This window comes from Epinephelus lanceolatus, chromosome 11 (genome assembly GCF_041903045.1).
Source record: "Epinephelus lanceolatus isolate andai-2023 chromosome 11, ASM4190304v1, whole genome shotgun sequence".
NCBI lineage: Eukaryota > Metazoa > Chordata > Actinopteri > Perciformes > Serranidae > Epinephelus > Epinephelus lanceolatus.
In genome coordinates, this window is record NC_135744.1 from 9,337,317 (window position 1) to 9,345,396 (window position 8,080).

Sequence of the window (8,080 nt, forward strand, 5' to 3'; positions counted from 1 at the left end):
ACGTCAACAAACTGAAAACGATCAGATAAATAAGATTTAAACCAGCTTAGTGCAGAACCTTTTAGGCCAATTAAGTGATCCAGTCTCTGCAGTAGAATTTGATGGTCAATAGTGTCAAACGCCGCACTAAGATCTAATAAAACAAGTGCAGAGACGAGTCCTTTGTCTGAAGCAATCAGAAGGTCATTTGTAATTTTAACTAGTGCTGTCTCAGTGCTATGATGCACTCTAAATCCTGACTGAAATTCCTCAAATAAATTATTATCATGAGAAAATCACACAGCTGGTCTGCAACTACTTTCTCAAGGATCTTTGACATAAAGGGAAGATTAGATATTGGTCTATAGTTGGCTAACACCTCTGGATCCAGGGTGGGCTTTTTGGTAGAGGTTTAATTACAGCTACCTTAAAAGACTGTGGTACATAGCCTGTTAATAAGGATATATTGATCATATCTAATTTATGAGTGTTAAGTGAAGGTAAGACCTCCTTAAGTAGCCTAGTTGGGATGGGGTCTAAGAGACACGTTGATGATTTAGATGAAGAAATCCTACTCTGTATGTCAAAAAGGATTTGCTGATCAATGCTTCTGTTTTTATTAACGTGTTACACAGCGTCATAATGTTTATGTAATCAGGTTGTAGACTGATAAATAACACTACAGGTAATAGGACAAAATGTCCATTTTAGATTTTGGGGTGCAATTTCCCTTTAAAGGCAACTTTAAATTACAGTAAGTTAAACACATGTGTGAGGCAATGTCTTTTGCACAGAAATAATTAAAATATGATACCTCAACATTGCAATCCAAAATAATTAACAGCAAAGAGATGCAGAACAAAATTCCTTTCACACCACATTTCCATCAAAAACAAATGACCTGCAGTGCATGAAAAATTCAGTTATCCATTGTGTGACTTTAGGCTAATGTTCTGCACTCTTGATTAGAGTGATCAGCAGTGAAGTAACTGCCCTACCAAACTGTCCCACGGTGAGCTCTGTCACATTAAATTCTTCTTCTCTGCTTTAACAGCAAACAAAAGTATGTTCGAGAACTTGTGAGAAAATAACATTCAGGACTAATTAACGCAACGTCAGTGAAAGTCGTGTTAAACTTCATGATCAAAGCCCTTTTTTTCACCCACTTATTTTGAAATCCCTCACAAAGCCACTGAATGACAGCTATATGTGGCAGTTTGTGGATTTATTGAACCCACTTATGAATCAACATTATAGCCAATGTTTGAGTTTAATTACAGTAACCTTTCCGCTGCAGATTAAAGGGACTATTATAAGTCTGTGCAGAATGGAAGAGTGGCTGTTGAAGAGGAATTTACAAGAACACAGAGAAGGACACAGACAAATGTTTCACTTTATAGACCCATTTAAAGTAGTTAATGCCAGTTATATCTGTCCTAGTTCACTTTTTTATTGGGGTATGTTCAGACGACTTCACTTTCCCACTGATTACTTCACTGGAACACTGCAATTTTTTTTTTTATTTATTTTTTTTTAATTTTTGCTAAGACTCCTCCTGACTCAGCTGCAGACAGAATACAGACTATACGGAAAATCTTGTTATGTTCTCATAGTTTATTGTAGTGGACAACATGTTTATAGAATTTCTACTTCATTTATTGCAAGAGTGAATCCTCTCAAATAGCAGGTAGTTTACAAAATGTGACAATGGTTATCAGTAATTAATAAAATGTACTGTTACTGTGCTGGATGCCTGGGTGTGCTGAGTTCAGTAGATTGCACTCATATTCCATCACTGCAGCCCTGGGGAACATGAGGCTGACTTTGTGAATAGGAAATTGTTCCATAGCCCCGAGGTGATTACACAATATTGTATCAGTGAAAATGCCTGTGCCATGATAACAAGGCACAACAGTTTTACTGTCATTGTAAGATTTTTTATGTTCTGCATTTATTCATCCTAATAGTTTGTTCTTCCTAGGAGAAGTGTATAAATATTAGTTATCCTCTTTATCTGACCCGAATCCATGAGGATTAGCAATATGTACTGTATCAACAGTAGTGTCAGTGGGCTGATGAGTGGCTTAAGTCCAGGTGACACTAAGAACACCAGATGATTGCAGGTTAATTAAGGGCCACCAGGAAGTTGTGGCAAATATAATCAACCAGGGGATGTGTAAGGCAGAAATTGTCCGTAGTAGGATGAGCTGTCTCATGCCTGCACACTGATACTGTACATGTTCACGTATAACACTAATTGCAGTTGCTTGACATTTTAAGACAGCAAAGCCTTGAAAAGAAATGGTTAGGATCTTTTGAAGTGGGATTTCATGAGGTACTTATCCATAGTTTGTATATTATTAAATACAGTAGATGTCAGTCACTAGTTTAGAGAAGCACACAGGAGTACTGCCAAGAAAGCTAAGCAATGCACTGCTGTAAACGGTGGCAACAGCAAAATGTATTTTAGCCACCTAAAAATATCAATATTAAATTAAATGTATGATATATTTTTTCATTCATTCATTCATTTTCCATAACTGCTTATCCTGTTAGGGGTCACGGGGGAGCTGGAGCCCATCCCAGCTGACACTGGGCGAGAGGTGAGGTACACCATGGACAGTGCACCCAACTATTACAGGTCTAACACATAGAGACAGACAACCATTCACACTCACAATCACACCTACAACCAATTCAGAGTCACATTTTAACCTAGCCTGCATGTCTTTGAGACTGTGGGAGGAAGCCAGAGCACCTGGAGAAAACTCACACTGACACAGGGAGAACATGAAAACTTTGCACAGAAGCACTCCCCCATGCTATATTTCAAATATTTTTTCTGCTTTATCTTACTGTCAGACAGCAGTTTTATACAGGGAAATGAAGCCATTATGTCACCCTCTTCAAAGCCAGACTCCATTGAGAAAAACAGTGATTTAACATTGCTGATCAAAGGGGCTGCTGGTCTACCACTGCCTTGATCACTTACTTTGTTTGTGTTATTGTGTGATCAAACTAACCTTTAGATAGTTAGCTAAATGCCTAAGTCATGCAATAACACAAACAAAGTAAGCGATCTAGGCAGCAGTAGACCAGCAGCTCCCATGTTAAGCAATGTTAAATCATTGTTTTTGGATGGATGGAGTACTGAGGCTGTTAACACTTTCCCTGTCGTAACAGGCCTTCTGACATAAAGTTGAAGTGATGAGAAAAATCTAAATATGGCGTACACTTTAAATGTTGTTTATTTTTTAAGGAAGACTTTTTTATGTAGCTAAAATATGTTTTGCTGCTGCCCCCCACCCAGAGCAGTACATTGCTTGGTTTCCATGTTCCTCCATGTTGGCACTCTTGCTGCTTCTCTGAGGGCATGCAGACAAATATCTACTGTATGTAATACACTGACTATAGATAACCACCCCACACAACCACATTTTTAAAAAATCCAAACTATCCCTTTAAGTGCAGCAACTTTTAAATGCGCTCCATGTTGAATCCTATTTGAAACAGCTGAAATTTAAATACACTGATTTTATCAAAGCTAGCATGCTTGTGAAATAACATCTGATTAACGACTTGTTCTCTTTAATCACAAGCGTTCATAAAGGTGCGAAGTAAGGAATGCTGCATGGAGGAATTCATTAAAGAGCACATTTTCACATAACGCCAGATGTTTTTATTGTTCATTTGAATACATGTTTGCAGTGTGGCTGGTGCAGTTAAAAACAATTGTAGTCAGATTCCAAAGCATTTCATACGACTATAATATGGGATGTCAGAGCTAAAGCTAAAGCTGCATTTTAAAAAATGGCCACTGAGGGGCAGATGAGCGTCAAACAGATAACTAACAAATCCTTTGAGTACAACTTTAGTGTGGAGTTATTATTATTAAAACAGGGACCAGTGGATAGAGCATAACAGCATTTCTATTTCAAAATCTGTTGTATGTTTGTCCTGTGTGCTTCCTTGATATGTTTTTTATACATGCATTTAATTTTCAAGACAGTTGCCACCCTAAAATCTCTCGTATTATTGAAGAAAGCATAGATGATAAAGAAAGTTAAGAACAAAAAAAATAATGTAACTGTGACTGTTAAACTTTTTCTGTGCCAGTATCATTGGGATTAACTTGTCATACATACATTTTAATGCTGGACAGTATAGAATGTGAAATTATGAAACTAACTTTAGTAATTATCAGATATTCTGCTAAATAGTCTGTGTATCATCATTGCCCATTATTCTTTCTTCTTAAACACACAAAATAATGTTACAGAATATGAACAATGTGGGTCAGTTGACAGTCTCAGCTTTCACCAGTAGGTGTCAGTATTGCTGGAGAGATGGACTCCTGGAGGAGGAAGGGGGCATGAATGAATAGTTTCTCCAGTCCACAGACAGATGGAGCTCGTGGCACAGACATCAGCAGACCCCTTCTTCCTAGACAACATTAAAAATGGGAGCTCTTTGTTCAAATGGAGGAAAAGATTATGTTCCCATGTTAGCCAGTGCCCTTGAATCCCTGCCAGCTGTAAATGTACTGTGATGTTTCTGACCCCTTCACCCTGAGCTCAGCAGAGAATTCCAAGCACAAAAGGTTTCACAAGTCAGATTTTTTTTTCTTTTATTTGTTCCATTGATTTTTCTCAGTCATAGGTCAGCTGCTTGGATTCCTGCATGTGTTTTCTATCAAGTTAATACCACACTGTTTTTTATTTGGTAATTGAATGGCTTTGCAAAATGTGTCTCAATAGTTTTCGCTGCCAATAAACACAGATGTTTATGACTTGGCTGAGCTGAAGTGGTTTTTGGCGGGGGGGATTTCGTAGCATTGTTTTTTAAATTGCTCAACATTAGAAGGAGAAAATATTTCAGTTCATGGCCAGATGCTTCCAGGAACACATTTATAAATGTGACATTGTCTGACGGGAAACATTAAAAAAGTTAACACTTCTTGCTGGCTTACTTGCTCTGTTATTACGATGTGTTCTCATCACAGGTCTTCAAATACTGATACTTTTTTGTGCTCCTGGTGTGTAATACAGATGCTGAAGGCACCTGTTCTTGGTTTTGAGAGACACCCCTTGATGTCTGTATGTGACGCACAGCTGCCTCCTGAGTTGAAGTTGTTGGAACATGTGGTAAACATTGTCAAAAAAACCCTACTTGGTTATAAGAAACATGTTTTTGGTTAAAATAAGTACGTAACATGTTGTAAATATGTGACCAATTGACATAAGTTAGATACTATTACCTTAAAACAACACTAACTTTTGGTTTCAAATGGGATATAAACAGTGGTTTCTTGGGTAAAAGTGTTTGTTTGACCAATTTTACCTCCCCTCCCTCTCGCCCTACATGGACCCCCTTGTTCTTCATACTACATCAGTTGCTCTGAGTGTTAAATATTGCCACAGATGGGTTTGCAAGCCTGATACATCTCATAGAGACACCATCGGCGTCACTGTCACATGCCAAGGGGTGTGAGAAAATGTCAATATTTGACGACCTGGTAAAGAGAACAGGTTGGTTATCTATATAAACTTTCACAATGTTCTCAAATATGTAATAGATTCAAACTATAATGATAATGTGGTAATAGTAAATGTTACATTTTGACGTCAGCCTTTGTGTCACTGACTGAAGTAGTTAGGCCCTTTTCTTTATTGCCATGACAGGCTATTAACCAAACTCTGTGTTTGATTACTTGCAGTTTATTGTTCCAAATAATGGCTAACTGTAACAACAAAATATGAAGAGTAAACATCCCTGTAGTATACAAGATTCAGATTCAGATACAAGACAACTGTGGGCAGGAAACCTGAAAACTAAGATTTTCTCACATCCAGCACAGTCACTAAGAGAAAATGTTGGCATTGTATGTTTCTGCTAACCATGAATACGTCACATTTGTACGTTTCATGTATCATATCAACAATTCTAAAGTGACAGAGTATATGAGCTGACTTTGTCATCTGGGGTCTCATTAATAAACTTTGCTTATGCACAAAACAAGGCCTGAAAGAGGCCTAAACCATTTCCCATGCAAAGTTGTAATGTATAAAAACAGACTTTATCGTAGAAATTTGACCCATGCTTAAGAATATTTTGGAGATGGGGAATTGGCAACAAAGATAGTAAGGTGGAAGCCTGATTGCAGGAATTGTTGAATATTTTTTGGTATAAATGAGACCCCTGGACGGGATGTTGCACAAAAATCAATTCATCCCTGTTTTTCCAGCGGCTTTTTTGGCACCAAACGTGCATGTTTTTAGTGACCAGAGACACCGCTGCTTTTCCTGTGGCGATTTTGCCACCAAAAGTGGATATCTTAAGCCAAAACATGATCTTTTTCGAACTCTTGTGCCTAAGCATAAGCACATATTAACCATAACATTACTGAAAGGTAAAGTTTCAACATATCTGCTCCATGATAACATGCAAATGTAACATATCTGTGGTCTGCCAACATATTTTATCCTGCCATTGGGTTATCACATCAGTATTAACTCCACTCTTAGTTGAAATCAAGTCAAAACACAGCTTAGATATTAATATATTTAAGAAAAACTTTATTTGTGACTTATTAACAAAACACATTACCAGATTGATGAAATCATAAGAATCACTATTATCACCTTTACAATGATAAGCAGGTGTACAAAAAAAAAGTTATTAACAGATCTGCACTGTCACAGTCGACTGGTGCGTGCCACTCACTGCCACACCCAGCGACTGAGGAACATTCACTATACACAAGCAGAGAATACATCAACTTTATTTTTTTAATACCATTTTATGTATTTTGATTTTTTTTTTTCTTTTTCTGCTTTTTTTTTTAAGGGATACATATGGAGGGTGAGTAAATGATTCGATTTCACAATAGTGTTTGTTTGATCATTGTTTCAAAGCTTAACACAACTTTAAGGATCGGTTTTCTTATCTATGAAAATCATAAGGGTAAAAACAGAAAAAAAGCATTTCATAGCATAACACAATAGCATTATGTATATCTAGAAGATTAAATTTTCAACAGGATAAAAAATGTGATTCTTTTAGGTTTTTCCACAAATTACTGTTTGCAATAGAGTATATGTGTGTATGTATATGAATGTGTGGATGAGTGTAGGTCGTTCAATGTGTGTGTATCGTCTCTGAGAATGTGTATCAGAGGTATATGTATTCCAATACGCATTTCCCAGTGGAAAAACATATCTATGTATATATAGTATCTATATAGTATCTGTTTCCTTTGCTTATAACATGCAAACAGCCACTTGGTGATCTGACAGCACAGAAGTACACCTGAAGGACAGCAGGGGGGAAAGACACGTGTGCATGGGAGGGATTGAGCCTGATAGCAGCACCTATATACCCCTACTGTGACTGGTAAGATGATGTTCTAAAAAAAGGAACACTGAGGTGAGATTTTATGACACTTTTCATCATGTTGATGCTGTTCCAATATCTACTGCTCATTCTGCACTCTATCTACTGCACTTTCTCTACCATGCTACACCCGGGATTCACAATGTCAGGGTCAAATAAAGCTGATCACGTCACACAGTTCACACTTGGGTCGCTGCAACTTGGACATTTCTCCTGCACAGCAGCATTATTTATGATGTTTGTGCAGCAATTAAGCCAAAAATATATTATTTAAGGTCTTTCCAGCTGTGAGGTTTGACTTGTGTTGATTTTTGCTTGCTCTCTGGTATCATCGCCTCTCACTGGTGCAACATAAACGGTGTCAACAGTGTGCTTCCCCTCCATTAATCCTTAAGTGGATTTCCCCCACTTCCAAATCAACCACAAGTCAACCTCTTTCCACTGCTGCTGCTGAACTGCCCTGCACTTATTGTGTAAGTGGTTTTAGTTGGCCCAAGTTGATCAGCTGTCACTAATGGCTGACGCAGGAATAACTGCAGTACCTCTGCTAGTGCAAAGGAAGATGGCCTGCCCAATTAACTCTGCTGTGGTTTCTTTACCCTCTACGATGGAGCTACACACTACAATGACTCTTCCTTTGCCTCTCCATCTTGTCTCATTATATCCAATACAACATACTCTCAGATTCTGCTAACTTGTCAGAGGTCCT